Below are 22,673 nucleotides of genomic sequence, written 5' to 3'. Positions count from 1 at the left end.
AGTGTTGCCAGCCATTTCTCCTGATTTGGCTCAGGGCAGAAAGACATCCAGGTGAAGAGCTTGGTGTGTGTGATGACTTAGGCTTAGGGATATTTGTGAACAGGACACAACAAATAAATTCATTTGACAGGGGTGGAGGACGGTAGGCAGGGTGTAGTAGAAACTCAGGGAACCAGCAGTTATTGAAGGGTTTTGAAACTCAGAAAGGATGCAGAAGGCAGTTCTGTTCCAGTTTCTGCTTCTTTGCTGTTCAACACCTCTGAGGATAGTGCGTTTAATCCTTCCTGGGATGGTAGGTTATAGAAGACTTTACGTTGAAAGTGACCCTTAAGGAATATCCATATATGTTGAAATGCATGTGGTTCACCAGGCAGAAAACTGTCTGCCAGGTCTCGCATCCCAAGGGGCGGCACATGCGAAGGCCAGAGAACGCAGTGCCTCTGGGAACTGGCAGATGCTAGTGTGGCTGGAGCCAGGTCTGCTAGAGGGTGAGGTAGGAAGTTAAGCTGGAGTTTAGCAGGCCTTGTGAAGTCTCTGAAAAAGTTTAAGCAAAAGCAGAATTGGCTTTATGTTTTTAAAAGATCAATTCCTCATGCTTGGTTCTCAGCTCCCTGGCCCTTTTAGTTCTTATTGGATAGAGGAGAGACCTTCCCATATACGGAGACTAATGAACACGGAATTGGAAATCTGCCTGGCTCCCTTTCCCTCTACGTGCCTGCAGTCAGCCATCTTTCTTCAGCTAAGGCAGAGGATGATGGGAGAGCCACACAGCAGGGAGCTGAGTTAGGAAGGGTGGGAGGGAGATGGCTGAAGGATCCACACTGCAGTTGACAGTTTTAAATAAACTGCCTCCCGCTTTTCCTTCAGTATTTTCCTATAGCTAATGGAAACTTAGACCAGACATCAGCTTCTTTCCATCCTTCCATTAGACTCACCACCCAGTTAGGATGTTCACAGTCCCAAGCCAGGGATAGCAGGGGCCACTGTCAGCGTGGGGTGGATGGAGGGGAGGGAGCAATGCCTTCCAGCCTTTAGAAGCCTCTGGTGATGTGCCGTGAACATGGTGAGGAACCTGAACTTTGGAGTCAAACAGGCTGGGCTGCAAATCCTGGTTCTATCCCTCACGGGACTCAGGATCATCACAAGTCCGTTAACTCCTCTGACTGTGTCTGTATTTTTTCATCTGGAAAATGGGAACAGTCATATCCACCCGTTAGAGCTGTCGTGAAGATGAAATCGAAAGTATTTCCAAGGCACGAGGCATATAGTAGAATCCCAATTTATGCTGTTGCCTTTAAATGCCAGAAGTTAATATTCTTTCAATTCTTATTCTCCCGGAAGCAAAAGAGATCCTGTTTGTGTGACGTGCCAGCAGCCTCTGCTGTACTGTATTAGGAAAGCTCAAGAAATATAAGGTAATGATGAGGCACAGCAGGAAGAAAAATGTCTCTAAGATACCAAACAAGGAAAATTTAGGAAAGAATAAGAACCAAAAAAATAAATCAATTGATCAGGATAAAAAATGTCTTATACTCTAAACTTACAACTCTAAGGACTAATTTCCACTGATGATCTCAATGCCTACTTAACTAATCATGGACTTTTATAACTAGAAACACAATACTTGTAGGGTTATGTTCTGTTTTAATATAGAAATCATTGTTGCTATTCAAAAAGTCATCTTTTTTCCCTGGCCAGCCCCCTTGCCGGCTCAAGAGCATGAACTCTTACTGGAATGGGTTCTGTGGGGAGTACAAAGTCAAACCTAAGTAGGCTTGCGTTCGGAGCTCACTGCCTAGCGGGAAAAAAGACATATGCACTCATAACTCTAATTTAACACGGTGTCCTAGAAATTCCATATCCATCTTCAAAGTTCTCTGGAAGCAAAAAGACAGGAGGAAGGACATTTTTAGAAGGAGGCTTCCTGGAAGGAGTGACTTTAGTTTCAGGCCTTAAAGGAGATGTGAGTTTCCACACGCAAGAAGGGAGGAAAAGCGTGTTCCAGACAGATGAAGCAAGTGTGTGAGCAAAGGCCTGCGGGGCGGCGGCCGGGGTGGGGGTGTGTCTGGATGAAGGCAGGTGTGGAGACTGCTGGGAAGAAGGTCTGGGAAAGGGCCTCGGGGGTCCCGGTGTCGAGGATGTTGAATGCCTCATTGAAGAGTGGGGTTTTATTCTACATGCCTTTGGTGGGGAGATGTGAAGGTTTTTATTCAAAGGAGCAATGAGGCCTGGCACAGTGGCTCACACCTGTAATCCTAGCATTTTGGGAGGCCAAGGTAGGGAGATCCCATGAGGCCAGGAGTTTGAGACCAGCCTGGACAACATGGTGAAACCCCATCTCTACTAAATAAATCATAATAATAACAAAAATTAGCTGAGTGTGGTGATGCACACATGTAGTCCCAGCTACGCAGGAGGCTGAGAACACCGATCACCTGAACCCAGGAGGTGACGGTTGCAGTGAGCTGAGATTGTGCCACTGCACTCCAGCCTGGGCGACAGAGCGAGAGAGACTGTGTCTCAAAAAAAAAGAGCAATGGGAATGGTTCTTAGGGAAGATTTCTCTGGGCACACTGTATGTTCTCACTGAATATTAGTGTGGTTTGGGTTTTATACCAGTTACAATATGGAGCTTGGTATCTCTGAGCCTAAAATCTATGCTTTCTGAGGAGAGTGGAAATGTTAGTGTTTCCTTTGTTCAGTACCCTTCCCCCCACTTGGCCGTCATGCTGCTTCTCAAGCCTTGGGGTGTCCCTGGTCCCTCCCTCCTACCCCTGCAGCCCTTCTCTAACCTGTACTCTCACCCCTCCTCTGCAGGCTCCCAGGCAGTCCTACCTCCTCCTGCAGAGGGATCAGCTGTCACTGTCTTCCTCCCTCCTGGCCCTCAGCCTACCCCACCTGCATGCATTCACCACCTTACCAGTGGAAGAGGCCTCCCTCCCCCAATGCAGAGGTCCCTTCCCCTGAGCTCCTCTGCCTCGGCCTCCCCAGTTGGCTTCTCCCCTCCTCCACAGTCAGCTTCTCTCTCATTGGCACTTAGTTCCATTCCATCTTCAAAGAAACCCACTTGGATTGCACATCGCTCTTCACTACCACAAATCTGTTCCCTTCACAGCCAAGTTCTTGAAAGAGTTCTCCACATGGGTTCCTCCTCCTCGCCTCCCATTGGCGCCTCAACCCACTGTGACCTGGTTTCTCTGCCTGTCACCCCGGCGCTCTGGCTGCTGTCCCCAGATGCCAAATCTATCTGCATCTACTGCTTGAAACTCTCCTGGACAGATACTACTGTCCCAACCTGTCCCCTCCAACACTCAGAATCACGTGCATTAGGCTAAAGCCTGCTACAGAGTCTAATTGTTACAACTGTCCTAATTTTGTAAATAGAATTCTTTCAAAGGCATATTTATTTGGGGTTCTCTGCTCTTAAATCTAGTTTTATCATCATTGAAGAATGCGTATTATGGAAAATAAACTTTATATCATTGGGAAAAAAAAAGAATATACTTTTCCTAAATTGCATGCTGCCTCAATGTTTTCCTCTGGAAAACTCACCTTCTGCAGCTGCTTCAACAATCATCAGTGCAATGGGACTTCCAAGTATTTTTTATCTCTAGGCTGGGTCTTTCTCTTAAGTAACAGACATATGTATACAACTGCCTACTGGGACTCTTTACCTAGATGTCGTACAGTTACCTCACTATATTAAACAAAACTGAATATATCCCCCACCAATCCATCCTCTGTGGGTTGGGATGGGTGGTCCCCTCCATTCAACTAGTTTCAGGAATCAGGAGCCTGGATTTTGTCATTGATTGCTTTCTCCACATTGAATTAATCTCCAAGTTCCATCAATTCTTCCCTGTAGCATGTTCAGCCCATCCCCTCCGCATCCCTTCTGCTTTAGTTCAGGCTAACAATATCTGTCATCTCCATTTCTGCAGCAGCCTCTGACTGGCCGCCTTGTACCAGTCTTGCCCTGTTCTAATTCATTCTCCACTCTGCAGCTGGAGTGATCCTTCTAAAACAATATCCGATTATGTTACGCCCTTGTTTAAAATTCTTCAGTGACTCCTTGTAGCCTTAGGGTAAAGCCTGAACTCCTTAGTACAGTAGACAAAACCTTCCCAATAATAGCTAACATTTATCAAGTGCGTAATCCATACCCTGCACTGTTCTAAGGGCTTTACACGTGTCAACGTACTTAATGCTCACAATTCCCGACATAGGTCCTGTTACTATCCCAGTTTTACAGTGGAGGAAATCGAGGCACAGAAAGGCAAGCACCTTGCATGAGGTCACACAGCTAGGAAGTTGGGGAACCAAGATTCCAACCCAGGACACTTAACTCCAGGACCACGCTCCTTAGCACTACACTGCACTGTCTCCATCATGTGCCATTGCTTCCCATCCATTCAGAAATATTTCTGGAGTACGGAAAATGGGCCAGAAGCTGCTTGAGACACTGGGGATATAGCAGGAATCCAAACAAAGGTCCGTTCACATGCTGGTGAGGAAAATGAATAAGGAACAAGCTGATCGGTAAAATTATTAGGGATGAATGCTAAGAGAAAACAAAAATAAGAAAGAAGGTAAGGGGGAGTCTGAGAACAGAGATATGTGGCATTAGAAGGAATGTCCAGGGAGGACTGGAAGGAAGTGAGGATGTCTAGAAGAAGAACAGCTCGGCTGAAGAACAGCAAGTCCAAAGGCCCTGAGCGGGGTACAGTGTGTGGTAGGTGTGAGGAACAGCAGCAAGGTCAGTGTGGCTGGAGCAGAGTGAAGGAGAGAAAGGATGATGGCGGGAAAGGATGGTGGGAGCTGGGTACAGACAGGTCAGGTCCTGCAGGGCCCAGAAGATGATTGTAAGGACCTTGGCATGAACTGTGAGTGAGATGGGAAGCCACTGGGAGATTCTGGGCAGAGTGACATGAAATTAGAAATTACAAACAGAGGAGCCATGTGACTTGAATGGATCTCTCTGGCAGGTCTGTTGAGGATAAATGCAGGGAAGGAAAAGTGGAAGCTGGGAGACCAGTCAGGGACCAGTAACAGTGATCCAGGCAAGAGGGGATGGTGGCTGGGACCAATGTAGTAGCAGCAGAGGTGGCGGAAGTGGGCAGAGCTGGGTACATTTGGAAGGCAGAGCCAATGGAACCTACCAATGGACTGCAAGGGGGATGTAAAAGAAGAAACAAGGGTGACTGCAAGGCTTGATGCCTTGGCCATGGAACGGAGTTGGCCTTCTCTGCGATAGGAAAGATTGGGAACAGCGGATTTAGATGAGTGACATCTGGAGGTTGGTCGGCATGCATTAAGCATAACGTGCCTATTAAGCATCAAAATGGAGATGTTGACCGGGTACAGTGGCTCATGCCTGTAATCCCAGCACTTTGGGAGTCTGAGGCAGGAGGGTCACTTGAGGCTAGAGTTTGAGACCAGCCTGGGCAACATAGCAAGACCCCATCTCCACAAAACATTTTTAAAAAATTAGCCGGGCATGGAGGCTCACTTGTAGTCCTAACCACTTGGGAGGCGGAGGCAAGAGGATCGCTTGAACCCAGGAGTTCCAGGCTGCAGTGAACCGTGATCACACCACTGTACAACAGCTCTGTTGTCTGGGCAACAGAGTGAGATTTTGTCTCTTAAACATGGAGATGCACTGTCACCTCCCACCCTCACCCCCCGTTTGAGCACACACTCACATATGTCTTGTGTCCTAATCCTACTTAACTATTCAACGTTTCCCAAACTGGTTGTGCTCTTTCACATGTCCAGGCCTTGCATCTGCCATTCCTCTGCCTGGAAAGCTGGTAGCCCATCCACTTGAGAAAGTCTTCCCTGGCCGTGCACCAATGCACTGACTCGTAAATGTCTCTTTACATTCCTTTCTTCCCTTCTAGACCGCACAATCCGAGTCTCGTTCACCTTGATGTGCCCTGCACCTAATCCAGGACGCAAGGCATAGTGGGTGCTTCCTAGGTTAGACGGAAGGGTGAGTGGGTGAGTGAATGGAGAGGTGGACAAAATGAGTGCTCAGCAGTTAGCCCCAACTGTGTTTTGATGGTAATGATGGGAATTCCCCTGGCACGTCGCCAGGTGAGATGATCATTCAGCCTGAAATGAAAGAAACAGCAGATGTCAGGAAGTTTTTGTTAATCCTGCCTCGCGCGTTCGAGCCCTCCAGCATATGCCCCTTTTCCTGCACCTTTCTCCCCCGTTTCTAGCTTCTGGTCTTGCTCATCTGTAGCATCAGCAAACATAGACCCTCTGCTGTTCACATCCAGGTCTGTAGGGGAAATTTTGGTTTTAAAACCAGAAGAGTGTTTAACCTAATGTCGTGCTGCAGGCTTGCTTTCCACGGGCCTCCGGGTCTGCCAAAATGATCAGGCTTCATTATTTAGGAAGCTGCCTCAGCCAGGCATTACTAATTTGGGCATTACTAATTCGGATGCCTATTCAGGCAAATGAGCAATGAATGTAAAGTGCTTTTGTCAGTGAATTGCAAGTGAAGAGAAGAGGGAGTGGGGGAAGTAATGGGAAAGTGATAGAATGTTTGAGCTGTGCTTCATTTCCAGAAAGGGCAGCCATTGCTTCCTGGAAGCTGGGCTTGGCAACAGGCATGGAGGAATGGGAAAGATTTATTTCCCTTTGCCAAAGCTCAATAATTCAGCTGGAGCATTTCAAATCAATGCATTTCTTGCAGAGTTTCCAAGGGCTGCATTAAAAAAGCCATTTAAAAAAATTGTGAGTACATGACAGCATCCTCCGATGAGACAGACATGTCAGGGATGAGTCGGGCCTTCCAAACAGGCAAGACTCAGAAAGGAGGCTGCCGCAAGCAGCAAAGTGAAGTTAGAGCTGACGGTAAGACCAGCCACACCTGTGGGGCTTCTAGTGTTAACACACCTCATTGGTTTTGCGGGGCTCTCTGAGATGAGCAGCTGGCTCACTCCTCCTAAGGGCTGGAGTGGAGAAATCTGCGACCATAGCTCCATATTTCCTTGAAGCTGCAATTCGTCATTGAACTTGGGAAGGACTAACTTGGGGAGGTCTTCACCATGATCTAGGATTGCTGAGGTGTCTAGCTGACAGGCTGAGTCACTCAATTTTTTGTGAATTGTTAAAAATTTCATAGTTCTGACATCTAGATGTCTTGACTTTTGGTGATAGGAGATACGGAAAGAGAGTAAAAGACTGTGTCTTTGTTTTTGTTTATATCCACACTGGAGATTCCTTTTTTTTTTTCCCCCTTGAGATGGAGTCTGGCATTGTTGCCAGGCTAGAGTGCAATGGCGTGATCTTGGCTCACTATAACCTTCGCCACGTGGGTTCAAGCAATTCTCCTGCCTCAACCTCCTGAGTAGCTGGAATTATGGGTGCCTGCCACCAGGCCTGGCTAATTTTTTGCATTTTTAGTAGAGACAGGGTTTCACTATGTTGGCCAGACTGATCTCAAACTCCTCACCTCGTGATCTGCCGCTTCGGCCTCCCAAGCTGCTAGGATTACAGACATGAGCCACTGCGCCCGGCTAGAAATGCCTTCTGCTTCAACGTTTTATCTTCTCCAGAATTGTTCCTTAGTTCTTTCAATGAGAGAAGCCATCCATTCCACGCTTGACTGCCAGTGTTTGGAGGCTCGTAGCCGTTTGAGTCTTCCTGTGTGTCCCTTCTGCAGGTCGTGTCTCTTTCTGGAGTACAGTGGTTCCTGCACTTTCAGCTGTAACCCCCTTTGGTGGGGGGCTTGAGACCCCTTAGATTAATTATCACATTTCTTTCACTTACTGCTACAAAACCCAGCAGCAATTCACTAGGAGAACCAGAAGACTGGAATTCTTTTTTATGAGATGCCAAAGGGGCTCTGTCTTTCCCAGCATGAAGTCTTCGGTGACCGAGCCTGGCAGGACCGCACAGGCCACAGTGTAATTCTCAGAACCCCCATGGAAGAGCAGAGCAACTCAATAGCAAAAGCAAAACCCAGGGACAGTACTGCTAACGAAACCCAGTGATGAGACATCTGCAAGTCCCACCTTAATGGGACTTTTAGTAGCCTTTGGAACAGGGAAAACCCAAAAATAGCCACGAGGTGTTCACCAGAAAGCCTGGAGGTGGGAGAGGGTTTGCTCTACTATAGGAATTATGGTAGTGAATGCAGGTGGACTCGAGGAGGTGTGGATGTGGAATCCCCTGGTCCCTGTGAACTCTGCAACTAACCAGCCACTTTGGATGGCCAGCTTCCAGGATCGCTGTGGAGAAGCTGCTGGGAGTGAAAGCACACTGAAAAGGATAGGGACAGCAGAGACTTAGATGCAAGGTCTCCCAAAGGAAACAGAACCAGGCAATTTTAGAAAGCAAGCCGCCATTTATTTGAATGCTGCATGAAAACAGTAGAAGAGAGGGCTTGCTAAGGCTGCAACTATGCCATTTCATAAAAACTCAGGAAAACTGTCTTCAGATGAAAATGGGCAATAGCAAAGTAGGGAGTCAAATCCCATACAGAGTTTTCATAAGAAAAGAACAGAAGGGGCAGAATAGCGTCCCTAAAGAAAACATGCCAAAACAACCTGACGTTAGAACAATTCAAAACCATCCCTACCTCCAAACCAGCTAAAAGATAAGAAGGAAAAGATAGGAAGCATGGGGCAAACACAACGTAAACCAGAATTAGAAAAACTTCCAAATGAGATGACAGAACTCTGGAAAGAATTAAAAGAAAAATCTTTTCAGAAATGAAGAGTAAACTAGTAAGAATACAAGTTAAATCTATACAAAAGGTGATTTAAAAAAAAACACAAAGTGGAAGCAGGAATTTTTTTTGAGACGGAGTTTCACTCTTGTTACCCAGGCTGGAGTGCAATGGCATGATCTCCGCTCACCGCAACCTCCGCCTCCTGGGTTCAGGCAATTCTCCTGCCTCAGCCTCCTGAGTAGCTGGGATTACAGGCACGCGCCACCATGCCCAGCTAATTTTTTGTATTTTTAGTAGAGACGGTGTTTCACCGTGTTGACCAGGACGGTCTTGATCTCTCGACCTCGTGATCCACCCGCCTCGGCCTCCCAAAGTGCTGGGATTACAGGCTTGAGCCACCGCGCCTGGCCCAGGAAATTTTTTAAAAAATGAAGAAACAAAGATTTTAAAAACAACTTAAGAGAAAGTGATAAATAATGAAGAAAGGCAAAGAAATTTCAACACATGGATAATAGGAGTCTCCGGTGGGAAAAAAAACTGCAAAGCAAGCTGTTGTCTGCATTGCTCCAGTCTCTGCCCCTGGCTTCACATGGCCATCTCCTCTCCTCTACGCCTCTCCTCTGTTTCTGTATAAGGATGCCTGTCACTGGATATGGGACCCACCTGCATCATCTTGAGATTCTTAACTTAATAACATCTCCAAAGAGCCTTTCTCAAATTACATCTCATTCACAGATTCTGGGGATTAGGCTGCGGACACTTCTATTTGGTGGCCAACATTCAGACCTCCCCAGTCACTGAGCTAGTAAGTGACAAAAACAGGATTTGAATTTCATTTTTCCTACTTTATTATAACATGGTTAAGAGAGATTTGAAACATTTCCATCAAGTTAGCAATTCTTGCCAATAAAAGTAGAAAGCATGCCTTAAAAAAATTTTTTTTCCTGCAACATCAGAAATTCCTGCTCATTTTATTTTGTTTAAGTCAGAGTCTCATTCTGTCACCGAGGCTGGAGTGCAGTGATACAATCATAGCTCACTGTGACCCCTCCTGGGCGGAAGCAATTCTCCCACCTCAGTCTCCTGAGTGGCTGGGACTTCAGGCGTGCACTACCACACATGCTAATTTATTTTGTTTTTCTTAGAGATAGGGGTCTTGCTATGTTGCCCAGGCTGGTCTCAAACTCCTGGCCTCAAGCAATCCTCTCACCTTGGCCTCCCAAAGTGCTGAGATTACAAGTGTGAGCCACAACACCTTGTGGCTTTTTACAAATGGTGGGATAGCAGGTGGCCAGCCTGCAGACCACCCAGAGACTTCGCCCTATCTCATGCTCTGCCCAGCCTCGGGAACATTTTTGCACTTTGTGAATTAGCATTGCTTGCTCCATCCATGATGAGCCACTCATGCTCTTCACAGGTTTTCCAGACTCCCATGTCAAAGTTGGAAAACAGACGTCAGCTTCTCTCCACAACTCAGAATATTTACGTTTACATTGTAACGCTCATACCTTTTCTAGCACAGAATGAAAAGCACCTTTGAAGAACCGAAAGCTATGACGGGCAGAAGGGAGTGAGAGCTCCTACCTCTTGGCACCCTTACCGTCCTGCCTCCAGGACCCCCGCCACCTACTTGGGAGTCTGCCCTTAAAACTCAAGGGTCACCTGACTCATCCCTCCCCACTCATTCATCTGACTGCCCACCAAAGCTAAGTGTGAACAGCCTCTATTGATTTATCATTGTCCCTTTGCCTGCTTCCTGTTGTACAGAGATCGTCATGCCTTCATCCAAGTGAATGAATAATGTAAAATCCCAGGTGGAGTGACAGAACCAAGGAGAAAGGTGTTCTGCAGCAAGGGGTGGGAGCGGGGCCCTCGCAGTATGAGCTTTGGAGTCACAGAGGATCCCAGGGACAAAGCATGAGACATCCAGTTACATATCTGTCACCCTGGAAGGGGAGATGGGGTTCGGTTTGTGTTGTCATTTAGTTTTCCTGACTCTAAGTGAACGTCTTAAGCCAAGGGATTGGTAACCTTTACAACTCTAATACTGGGGAATATATTAATAGCTGGTGACAAAAAAGATTACAGCTTTTTTATGGATAGGTCTATAAAAGCCATTTCCCTATGAATGTCCTCAGAAGGAATAAGGGGAGGAGATAGAATAGAGAGAAGTCTGTCACACACACACACACACACACACACACACACACACACACACACGCAACACAATTATCTTTAAATAGAAGTTGCTTCTCCAAGTTTGTTTTTTTTTGTTTGTTTCATGAGGCGTCAGCAACGCTGTTAAAATGATTTCATCCTGCCTGTGTGTCACAGCAGTCTGCCCCGCGTAATGCTGAATCAGCAGCAGCCCACACAGCCTTTGGTGGAGAGTGGATTCAACACCCAAAGGCAACCAACGGGGCCTTTGGAAGCACTCTCCAAAGAACCAGGAAAGAGGACAAGGAAGAAGCGGGTACAGTTGAATTCTCCTTAAAAGACGACATTTACCAGAAAAGCCGTGCTTAAGAGGTGTTGTAGGTCAGATCTGCCTTTGGGGCCCTACGTGTATTTTCTAAGGTCTGTTCATGTAAAAGATCAACACTTCTTTCACGCTCCCTTCTCCCGGCCCCCACCCCCTGCCCCCACACCTCCTGTCCGCCTCCTGGGATTCAGTGATTATCGGGACTGTCTCCATCCTGAGAAGAGGCTTTTTAAAATTTCGCAGAATAGAGACACCCGAGAGGGATGGGAACAGGCGCAGCTGAGCCGCACAAAGCCAAGCCCCCTCCTCGTGAGTGACGGGCAGATCAGGTCCCTGTCCAGAATGAGAATGAGTTTTACTCTTGTTACGCTTTGCAAAGGAATGTTCTTCAGACTGTGCCGGGCACCAAAGTTGGTCTGCGTGTGGCTTAAAGAGCAAGAGGGGAAAGAATTTTCATCCTTCGTTACTCAGACACCCTTAGGAGAGTATCTGTGTTCTACGAATCACGCAAATCCTGCGGGATCTTTCTGTTCTCTGTACCCCATCCATTTCCACTGAGGATTGCAAACACTCTTGCACCAACTAGCAGTTTCGATTTCTCAGTAAATCTGTTTGAGGAACGTTTTAACTCTTAATATCTATTTTCCTACTTTTTTTTTCTTCTTAAACTCAGGCTTCTTTGTGGTCATACATGTCAGTAAATTTGATGATAAAAATCTCTTGCTCTGCGATATAGGAAATGCTGCTTAATGGCTCTTTGCTTTAGAAATTCACCCTTCTATAGCATCTCTCCTTGCATAGCCGAGTTACCTCATTGTACATAAATTAAGGTAATTTGCAGTGATTGACCTTAACTACCATGAAGAAAAACTTTCAATATGTTAGCAATCATGTCTATAATACCTGAAGAAGGGACATTCCCTATTTAAGGTCAGATATGTGCATTTCAAATAAGGAAATGACAGCCGAAACATTTCATTTCCCCCCCCACTTTTATATGAGAAGAGGGTACCCTTCCTAACTCTCTTTTCTGTTTTTCTCCCTAAAATATCAGGAGAGAGATGTATTTCTCTTCTCAAGCCTTATTTGGTTTTCGCATCCTATCACAGGTACATATTGTGAGTCATTTGCATACACGAGACTAAAAAAAATATGAAATGGGGCCAGGCATGGTGGCTCACACCTGTAATCCCAGCACTTTGGGAGGCCAAGGCGGGCAGATCATGAGGTCAGGAGATCGAGACCATTCTGGCTAACACAGTGAAACCCCATCTCTACTAAAAATACAAAAAATTAGCTGGGTGTGGTGGCACATGCCTGTAGTCCCATTTACTGGGGAGACTGAGGCAGGAGAATCACTTGAAACCAGGAGGCGGAGGTTGTGGTGAGCCAAGATCGCACCACTGCACTACAGCCTGGGTGACAGAGTAAGAAGCAAGACTCCATTTAAAAAAAAAAGTGTTAAACAGATTTTCCGGGGAGCATGGATAAACTTGACGTACTCCATAAACTTTGAAATCCCAGGCAAATATTTGTGTGCACGTGCCTGTGCATTTTGAAGGGGAGGTTATGAATTCTTGCTGAATTCTCAGAGAATCCCCTACCTTCCTCCTAAAGCTGACAAGCACTGCTCTAATCTCTCCTCCACTCCTTTATCCCTGTTTCCTCCCCTTTAATTAAAATGCTGATGTTTAGGTTGCCATACATTGTTTGCATTAATTTTGATTTTTAAAATACTGCGTTGCATGACTTATTTATCTTAATCACTGAAACTTTTTAAAGGTACCCCTTAAATTTTGCACCTGAGGTGAATGTCTTCCTTGCCTCAGCCGAGCCTGGGGTCTGAGTGGGCCCCTCCTTCACCCTTCTTTCCTCCAGTCTCTCCCTGATCCAGACTGTTCTCTACAGCCCCAGCCTGCACACTGACAATCCAGTCCCCTCCTCAAAGCACTGTACTGGGCCTCATAGCTCCTGCCAGCGCCGTCGCACACCTTCCAAGAATGCTTGCTCCAGCTTCTGAGGCTCCAGGGAGCTGCTGAAAGTATTTTGGTCTTCTGGAGACATGGGACAAAGTACAAATCATATGCTATCCAGTCCTTGTCCTACCCAGCCCCCTAAAGGGCATTGAGCAGTTGCTGTGTACCAGGTACTGTGCAGTGTCTCTGTAGGGATCATCTCATTTCATGCTCACATTTGCCCTAGGAGGTAAGTACTCTTCTGGACTCTGTTTTACCGCTGGGGAAACAGGTTCAGACACGTAACTTACCCAGCGCTAGTAAGTGGTGCGGCCAGTATTTTAACTCAGGACAGTCTCACTCGAAAACCCAAGGTCTGATCTAAAGTGCTGCAGGCCTCTCACCACATTGGGCTTGCTGCCCAGAAGCAAAAAATGAGAAGGAATCTTCTAAGCCATGTTTGTGAGGCTGAGTGGCAAGCTCTGCGTCGGTTTTGCCGTCAACAGGTTTTCCGCTGAAAACCCCTTTGTAGCTAAACCTAGGTAAAAGTCAGAAAAATCCACAAATTGAAGTTGATAAGAAAAAAAAGTATTCGGGGTAATTAACTCTGACTTTGGATCTAAACATGAACATATAGTGTTCTCGTTCTTGGACTTCTGGCTGAAAGACGTGAATATAACCTTCCAAACTCTACTTGGAAACTTCGTGCTGAGATACAGGCTAACCTTGAGGACAGAAATAGGAAATGTTTTGGAACTTCTGATTCCCTAGTGACAGAATTTGTTTGCAGAAAGCAGCTTTGGTCAAATAGCAGCACATCTAAGGTTAGAGGCAGACCCAGAGGAGAGAGATGTGGAGCTTGTCAGAATACATCCAAGGCTGGCCTGAGGGTTTTGAGCAGACTTGCAGAGAGCAGGCTGGTGTGGAAGGGGAAGGAGGCGAAAAAGGTTCCAGGAAAGTGCCTCTGGGAAGCAGCTTGAAGGGCTCTGAGGACACTTAGTTTTCTTTTGAAGGGCAGAGTACACAGGGAAGAATTCTAAGTAAACCCTGCTCTTGACAAGCAGAAATCAGAAGGTGCTTTGTGGGTACACAGCAGAGTTTGGGATCTGCAGCTAGACCAGGCCTGCTATGAGAAGTTGAGTTTATGGTTTATTATTCCTCATTCTCTTACAGGTTTACTGTACATTTTAGAGTGCAAGGGGCTTTTATACCCATTATTTCCTGTAACTGGATAATACAAAAAGCCTGGAGCCAGAGTTTTAGTACTAGGCTCATTGTGACCTTGGGAAAGTCCCTCGATCTCTCTGAGCTTCAGTTTCTTCTGAAAATATAGTTGTACCAGCTCTAGCTCCCTCGCAGAATAGACGATGGCATGACATGGGTGTGGAAGCATCTGGGAATGTCTTGAATTGCACAGATCTGAGTGTCCTGACCATCAAAGCCAAAGCTGGAATAAGTGATGAGGAGAGGGGTACCGATCACAGACTGCACAGCTGGCCCAGAGGTGGACTGCCTCGGAATGAAATCACTGGCCGTACAGTCTGGCGTTACCTGGGGATTGCGGTGTGCCAGGCACCATGTGCAAATCACAGCAAGGCACCGTATTCACCTCCATGCATGGACATTTTAACTCTTAACACATGTACCTAACAATTTACAATCTTATCTCCTAGAAGGTGGAAGATGCATTGAGGAGCATTGCTAATTTGGACTCAAATCTGACAAATGAGGAATTGTCTAGAAAAGTAGAAATGATAGGAAAGGGTGAGAATAAAAACATGATCTTAGGACTAGGGAAGAGAAATGAGGGACGTGAACAGATGTGTTTTCTTGACCTAAAGAAGGCAAATGTTTTAAATTTAGGGAAAAGTACCTATGATCTCATGCTCTAAATGCTGAGACACAACTCAGAGTCATTTGGGCTGCTCTTGAAAATGAAATCCTGCTTACCAACTGCACATGACCCTTATTTGAATAAGAAGGAAGGGAGACAAGTAAAGAAACTGATAAGGTGATATTGTGGATATTCTCTGATGAACTCAATTTTTAAATAGTTTGTTTAGGCCAGGCACGGTGGCTCATGCCTGTAATCCCAGCACTTTGGGAGGCCGAGGTGGGCAGATCACCTGAGGTCAGGAGTTCGAGACCAGCCTGGCCAACATGGTGAAACCCCGTCTCTACTAAAAGCACAAAAATTAGCCAAGTATGGCAGTGGGCACCTGTAATCCCAGTTACTTGGGAGGCTGAGACAGGAGAATCGCTTGAATCCAGGAGGCGGAGGTTGCAGTGAGCCGATATCACGCCACTGCACTCCAGCCTGGGTGACAGATAAGACTCTGTCACAAAAAAAAAAAAAAAGTTTGTTTGTTTTGAGACGGAGTCTCATCTGTCACCCAGGCTGGAGTGCAGTGGCACGATCTCAGCTCACTGTAGACTCTGCCCCTGGGGTTCAAGCACTTCTCCTGCCTCAGCCTCCCGAGTAGCTGGGATTACAGGTGCCCACCACCATGCCTGGCAAATTTTTGTATTTTAGTAGAAATGAGGTTTCACCATGTTGGCCAGACGGATCTCAAACTCCTGACCTCAACTAATCTACCCGCCTCAGCCTCCCAAAGTGTTGGGATAACAGGTGTGAGCCACCGCACCCGGGCCTTAAATAGTTTTTTAAATATAAAAGTAACACATGCTTAATAGAATTGAGGGAGAAAAAAGGAAAACGAGACAGGGATATCACCTACAATTCTACTGAGCATCAATTGCTTTGAATATTTTTATGTTTTATTTTTCTTTGCATTGAGATTATTATATATGTGTATACTATTTTTCAAAACAAATACATACTCGTCATCATATTATGATACTGTCTGCATTAATTTTCTATTACAGATGTTGTCGGTAACTATTCCTTAACTATTCCCTTATTGCTGTTTCTAGTTTTTCATTATTAAAGATAACACTGCAATAGACATCTTTGTGCATGGAAGATCCTTCCACATACTAAGTTATTTCTTTAAGGTAGATTCTGAGAAGTTAACATTTACAGGGCTCTTAAAATATCACTAAGTTGTTTGCCAGAGAGACGATGCCAATTTATCTTCTCACTGTTTTGTGAGTACCAGTCTAATGAGCTCCGATTTTTAAAAAGACGTATATAATGGGTGAAAAAGCAACTTAATTGAAAGAAACATATAAAGGAGTTTCTTAGCTCCAGAATTTTAAAACTTAAGTGAGCTGAAAACCATGGAATATGCTTAAGAAAACAATAAGTGTGGGCAGCAGTGTAAGAATAACCATGATGTCAGCCTGCTGATAGGGTTGGATGGCGTAACATCAGCAAGTGGCAAAGAATCCAAAACCCTTCAACTCCTTTCTCTCTTTCCTCTCTTCCCTCTCTTCCATGAAGGAGAATGATTGTCAGACTGAAACAGGTAGCGCAAACATTGACAGAAGGGAATTGAAGCCCGAGATGGGTGAATTTGATTGTAAAAGCAAACTAAGTTGTTCTAAATAAATGCAAGGCTCTTGGCCAGGACAAATGACATCCCAGGGTCGAGAACTCAGAGGGGTGAAAGATAAGCCACTGGCAGTGATCCTTCAGGGTTGTGGGAAATGGAAACCGTACTAAAAGAACATGAACTGTTGTTAACCTGATTTTAGGAAGAGAAGCTGAGGAAAATGTGTGTACCGAATGAAACAGCTAACCTGATAGAACTTCCAGATGAAATTCAGGACAGATTTTCAGACATGTATGTTATGAGTGGAAGACGTTACCACTTTGGAGCCAGCCATCTGCTCCTCATCCTCTCTCCCCATCCCCTTTAATAAGGTTGCTCTAAGTGTTGTAGTTGCTGTATTGATATTAGGAAGGCATTTCATTGAATTTCTGTTGGTGCTTTCATGGATGAGCTTGGAAAATATCCAAAAACCGGTGTACTTGGATGGATTGATAATTGAACAATTCTTCCCAAAAGGAGTCAATAACTTGATCGGTATCCATCCAAAAGGAGGTGACTGGTATGTCACCAGGGTACTCCCATCTCAGCCCTTTATGAACTGCACTTTGTCAGTAACCTGTGGAGGTGACAGATGCTTAGCAAAGCTGCAGATGACGTGAAATTACAGAGTATAGATGCTAGAAATAGATGAAAAGCTGGAGAGACTGAAGCAGGCTGGGATGATGGTTAAAAATAAGATAAAATTTAATATCAATTAATATACATTCTTACAGTTAGGTTCCAAGTGCTAGCTATATATGTGCAGGTCAAGTGAGATTATAAAAGCAATTACAACAACAGTACAAAAGCAATGGCTAATGTTTATTAAGTGATTGCTGTATGCCAGATGTTGGCCTGTGTGTTTCATATCGTCGTCATTTGTGTAATTTTACTCTACACCAGTTTTACCTCACCTGAAAGTTTTCTAAGCACATTATCTGTGATTCAGTGATATTTAATTCACAGGTTAAAGTTGTCCTCACTTTTCAGTTGTAGCCAGCAAGACACAGAGAGGTTAAGTAACCTGTACAAGGTCACACAGCTGGGAAATAGAGGTTCCGTGCTCGTGTTCAGTGCCTGCATGCTTAACTACTGTGAAACTTTTTTATTTTTCAATTCAGTCATAAATTTAATTTGGCGTCCTGCCAAAACACCAAATAAGCTTAGAGAGTTAGGTAGTTTTTAATGTGGAGTTGGAGCCAGACCACCTGGGTTCAAATGTAGGCTCTTTTATTTCCTGGCTGGGTGACTTGGCCAAGTCATTCAACTTCCCTGTGTTCTAGTTTTCTCTTTAGTAAATGGGGATTGTTCCTGTCTTACGGGATTGTTGCTGGGATTAAATGAGTTACATATGCAAAGCATTTAGAATGACTCCTGGCACATAGCAAGCACTTGCTTACAAGTAAGTGCCTTGCTGTGATTAGGCTACACAAAAAGCACCATGGTGAGGTGTTAAGAGTTGAGACTGTAGAGCTAGACTGCCTGGATCTCAATCTTGGCACCACCGCTTCCATCTCTATGCGCTACAGTTTTCTCATCTGTAAAACAAGAATAATGATTACCGCAGTGATCAGATTCAGGGTGAATGTTTAATAATTGCTGGCTGTTATTATCAATAGAAGTATATGTCCAGGGAAAGAAAAATGCTAGTCATGTTCCTACTGCTGCGTTTAGGAATGGAAACCCTATCAGATCTCTGGAGGAGACAGGCAGGTTCGTGAGGGTCTACAAACTGCAGTGGAGGAGTTATCTTTGGACCAATTAAGGATGTTTCATCTGGAAGCCAAATGACTAGGCAAGGACATTGTAACTGTCCTGACTGTGTTGAGGGTTACAAAATTGATGTGTGTCATTGAATCAATTTATGAGACAACATGGGATGTTAGGAAAAGTCGGGGAATCAGGGGCAGGTTGATCCTGAGTCAGTCTCTGAACTTCCAGGCTTCAACTTTCATCTTTCACATGTTATGATTCTGTCTTCCAGCCCATAGTATCTAGAGCAAATTCCTGTTTACACAGAACATTTGGATAAAGAATGGTTTTGCCGAATGGCTACTATAGCAAAAAAGCTTGAACTGAGTGTTGCTCAAACAACAAAATCACCTAATGACTCTAAGCCCTGTGTTTCTATTAAACTGAAATGAGAATGCAACTGACTTCGCTGAGCTTTTGTGAGAATTATGTGAGGTAATATGTATGAAAGCACCTTATCCACTCGGAAGTACTACCCAGATGCAAGCAGTTATACTGATTATTGCCATAGCTAGGATATAACTTTTCCAAGAATTAGAATATAATGAAACACTCTTAAGCATTAATCTGTCTTCCATGATTCAGAAGATCCTTCAGGAAGTTACAAAATCTCAGGGTCATGGCCGTGGGCATGGAGTAATTCTGTAGAAAAAGATCTTGGCTATTTGTATTCTTTGGTTTTTAGGATTCAGATTAAATAGGAGCATATTGACCACATTAAGCCCTGAAGGGAATAGAGATCACATAATCTAAGCCCCTTATTTTGCAGATGAAGTCACTGAGACAGAAGTGAGTGACCTGCCCAGAATCAAATGTCAATTTATGGCAGATCTGAATAAAGTCCAAATGAAACATCCTTAATTGGTCCAAAGATAACCTGAATAAAATCCAGGCTTCTCTCTCCCAACACGTTTTTCATCATTAGTTTAAGAATAACTCAAAGTCTGAAACTGGGGCCAAAATGTACTGATGAATATGGCTGCCCCTTAAAGCATGGAATTGAAGAAATATTAGAAGAAAGTTTAAGAGCCTGGGGGTGTCATTGAAGGATATGATACCATATACTTGACTTAGGAGGGGGGAACAGTGCAATGGAATTTTTAGCAACTTAATCACAGCAGTTTTGTACAATTTTGTACAAAATTCTTTTCAAATATTCTCTGAAACTAATTGGCATTTAAAACGCTGATCTTAGTAAATGGCCCTCAAGAGGCTTGATATGTGCCCAGGGAATAGTGTAATATAGGTGCAGAGTAGTGATCTCTCTCCCTCTCTCCTTTCCTTTTCCTAATCAGCATTAACATCTATAGTCTTTGACTTTGTTGAGTTAAAGCTGCAAGAGATGGCCGTAAATAAAGCAAGTTAGGTATGTGCGACCTCATCCTGCCCATGCAGCTTCAGTTCCGTTTGCAGCTGTGAGCCGTGTAAGACTCTCAGGACCAAGCACCCCTGAGTGCCTGGGAGCAAGCAGCCTGTGAAGGGAGTGCTTCATTACTGGATGCATTAAAAGCAGAGTCCCACCTACACCTCCCTCCTCTTCCCATTTATGAATCGACTTCTCCAGGGATCTCTACAGAGTTTTGGGCTGTATTTTTAGTCTGTTGATAATTTGAGAAAGTCTCCAAGGACCTACGTCTTGGATGGGTAGGAGTTAGTTCACTCAGTCTTTCTTGAATCCCTAATTGATGTTCAAAACCAGTCTCAGTTTTGGATCTGGAAGGGACGTGCATGGGGAAGTACAGTGTGATGGCTAAGAGCACGATTCTGGAACCAGATTGCCTGGGTTCAGATCTCAGCTTCTCTCATTACTAGGATCGTGTCACCTTGGGCAAATCCCTTAAATGCACTGGGCCTCAGTTTCCTAACCTGAATCCCTATCTCATAGGATTCTGTGAGAGTGCAGTTGAATGAGCTAATATCTATTAATGTAAGGTGCTTAGAGCAGTACTAGGTACATAGTAGTGCTTAGTAAATGACTATTAGGTAAATTAAGTCAGCCTGATCAGAATTGCCTCCAGGTACAAAGCTCTATTCCATTTAGACACTGTAATAACACACAAGGTCTTAAAGTCCTTAGGTTTAAGGGAAAGGGGCTTTTACCCCCTTCAATTCTATACCACAACCTTTTTTTTTCTATTGAATTAGAAAGGAAATAGCAGTGGAACTTGACTTGAACACCGAAGTTTATCAAGCCTCTTTCCAGCTCAGTGAACATTCCACCTACTTCTTTCTTTATGCTAAAGAAAGAGCAGCGACACTGATAAATTTATTGAGTGGCCTCGAGCAGGTAGCTTGCTGTGTCAGGATCACTTGTGTGTGACTGCTGGGATCGCTGCAGCCTCCCCTGTAACTTGCGGGGGGTCCCTGTTGTACACAAGCCCAGGGCACTCGAGTCGGTTCCTGGTGAGGGGGTTTCCACGCGGTGGCCCTGGTTGCTTCAGGGGCTGGGCTGTGGGAGAGATTAATGGGAAGTGAAAAGAGAAACTGTTGTGCTTAACCGGCAGAGCTGTTTGGAGTGTGACTCTTCTTGTATTTAGGGAAAAGATTACTCATGAGTATTTTCTTCCATAGAATATAAAGAACCTCAAATTACTACTTACATCCCCCACCCCCTTCTCACCCGCCTCCCTCCGTTGCAGCGTGTCCTCTGCAGAAACTTCAGCATTTTACTCTCATTTCCCCTCCCAAGCGGGATTCAGTTCTGTATTTGCTTTGGGGCCCATTTTTCCAATAAGCCACCCAGTGCTTTTTTCTGGTTCTGCCTGAGCATCTTCTGCTGTCTGGACCTCTCACCTCCAGGCCCCCTCCTAGGCCTGAGGGGCCAGACTCTCACATGTGCCGCTAATGGGAACTCCCCGTGTGAAGGAGAGGAAGGTCCATAATAAAAAATCGCGGTGTCATTCTTGTTCAAAGGTGACACCATTGACAGTAAGGAGTAAAGTTTAAGGTTTTTACCAGTCTGAAAATTGAGATCTTGCTGAGTAACCCTCACTGCCGCCCCCCCTCCCCGCCCCGTGATTCCAGATACGTGTTTTCAAGGTAATTGGAAAGAGTTGGCACTTCCCATATCCATGGACTGTTTTTGACAGGCATCGCTTTCTGGCCAGTCAGGAGTCAAAAACAAAACCTTCCATGGCCGTATTTTCTTCTGAAGATCATAAAGCAGTAACACACCATAAATTATTATTTGAAATTCTAAGTTGTTTCCATGTGAAAAAAAAATTATCCTAAAACTTAAACACCAAGAAAAACAACTCTTAAATGCTCATCTCTAATGATTCCAGTGCCCAGTAGTTATTTTTTGGTGTACTACAGAAAAGGCGTTTTGGTTTTGAGGGGGCTTCCACAGGGTTAGAGGAAGCCAACTACCATTCCTCAAAACTAAACTTCTCGAAGGAGCCATTTGGAAGGCAATCATGCCCAGAGGCCCTGGACGGTCTCCAGGGCATTTGAGCCGTTTGTTCCCCACTTCAGCAGGGAGGAAGAGCAGCCCCATTTAGCAAACCAGATCGTTCTTTGGCATGCCTAGTTTAGAATGAAAGGTGATTTTTCCAGGATCAAACCAAGGGACATTTTTATAACACACTTGTGAAGTGTTCTTAGCAAGTTTAAGTAACTTATGAGATGGAAGCTCCTCTTAGCAACACTGATTCCATTGCTCTATTGGAACTATTTGAACTATTGATTCGCACCATGTGATTACAGAGAATGAAGATGCATTGAACATCTAGCTTCTTCTGACCCAACAATTCTTACATTTGGTCTCATGACTCCTTTTGATTCTTAAAAAGTATTGGAGCCCCCAAAGAGCTTTTACATATATGGTTTATAACTGCCTGTAGTTATATTATTTTATAAATTAAAACTGGGTATTTAAAAATATTTATGAATTTATGGAAAAATAGCAAGCCAGCTCTGTATTAATGTAAATATATATTTTAAAATATATTTTCCCAAACCAAAAGTAATTCGTGAGAAGAGTAGCACTGTTACATATTTTTGAAAGTGTCTTTGAAGTCTGGCTTAATGGAAGATGGCTGGACTCTGATCTCTGTTTCTGCATTCATTCTGTTGCAAGATCACATGTCATATGCCTTCTAGAACATTCTACGTATAGAAAGGCAAATAATCTCTTAATATTGTTATGAAAAGAACTTTTACTTTATAGGCACCCTACAAAGGTATTTGGAACCCTGATGAGTCCACAGATCACATTTTGAGAACCACTGTTCTAACTGATCAAAGACTTCCCACAGCAGCAAAATAAAAATATAGACTCACAGTCTGGCTCCCACAGAGCCAAC

At 44.6% G+C, this 22,673-nt stretch overlaps 1 protein-coding gene across 6 annotated transcripts in view; it reads left to right on the top strand.

Annotated features, from left to right (window-relative positions):
* The window catches only part of ETV6 (ETS variant transcription factor 6), a 251,428-nt gene that overhangs the window by 170,330 nt on the left and 58,425 nt on the right, over positions 1-22,673 (top strand). Inside the window, exon 1 of one of the 6 annotated variants that reach the window (XM_037730543.1) lies at positions 10,096-11,159. The exons of the other annotated variants lie outside the window; for them this stretch is intronic. The gene's annotated coding sequence lies outside the window, so the exon portion shown is untranslated. Of the gene's footprint in view, positions 1-10,095; positions 11,160-22,673 lie in introns of those variants that run through there. 6 annotated transcript variants of the gene reach the window in all.

This window comes from Cebus imitator, unplaced genomic scaffold (genome assembly GCF_001604975.1).
Source record: "Cebus imitator isolate Cc_AM_T3 unplaced genomic scaffold, Cebus_imitator-1.0 Scaffold352, whole genome shotgun sequence".
NCBI classification, from domain to species: Eukaryota; Metazoa; Chordata; class Mammalia; order Primates; family Cebidae; genus Cebus; species Cebus imitator.
This window is presented reverse-complemented; position numbering and strand designations above follow the sequence as displayed.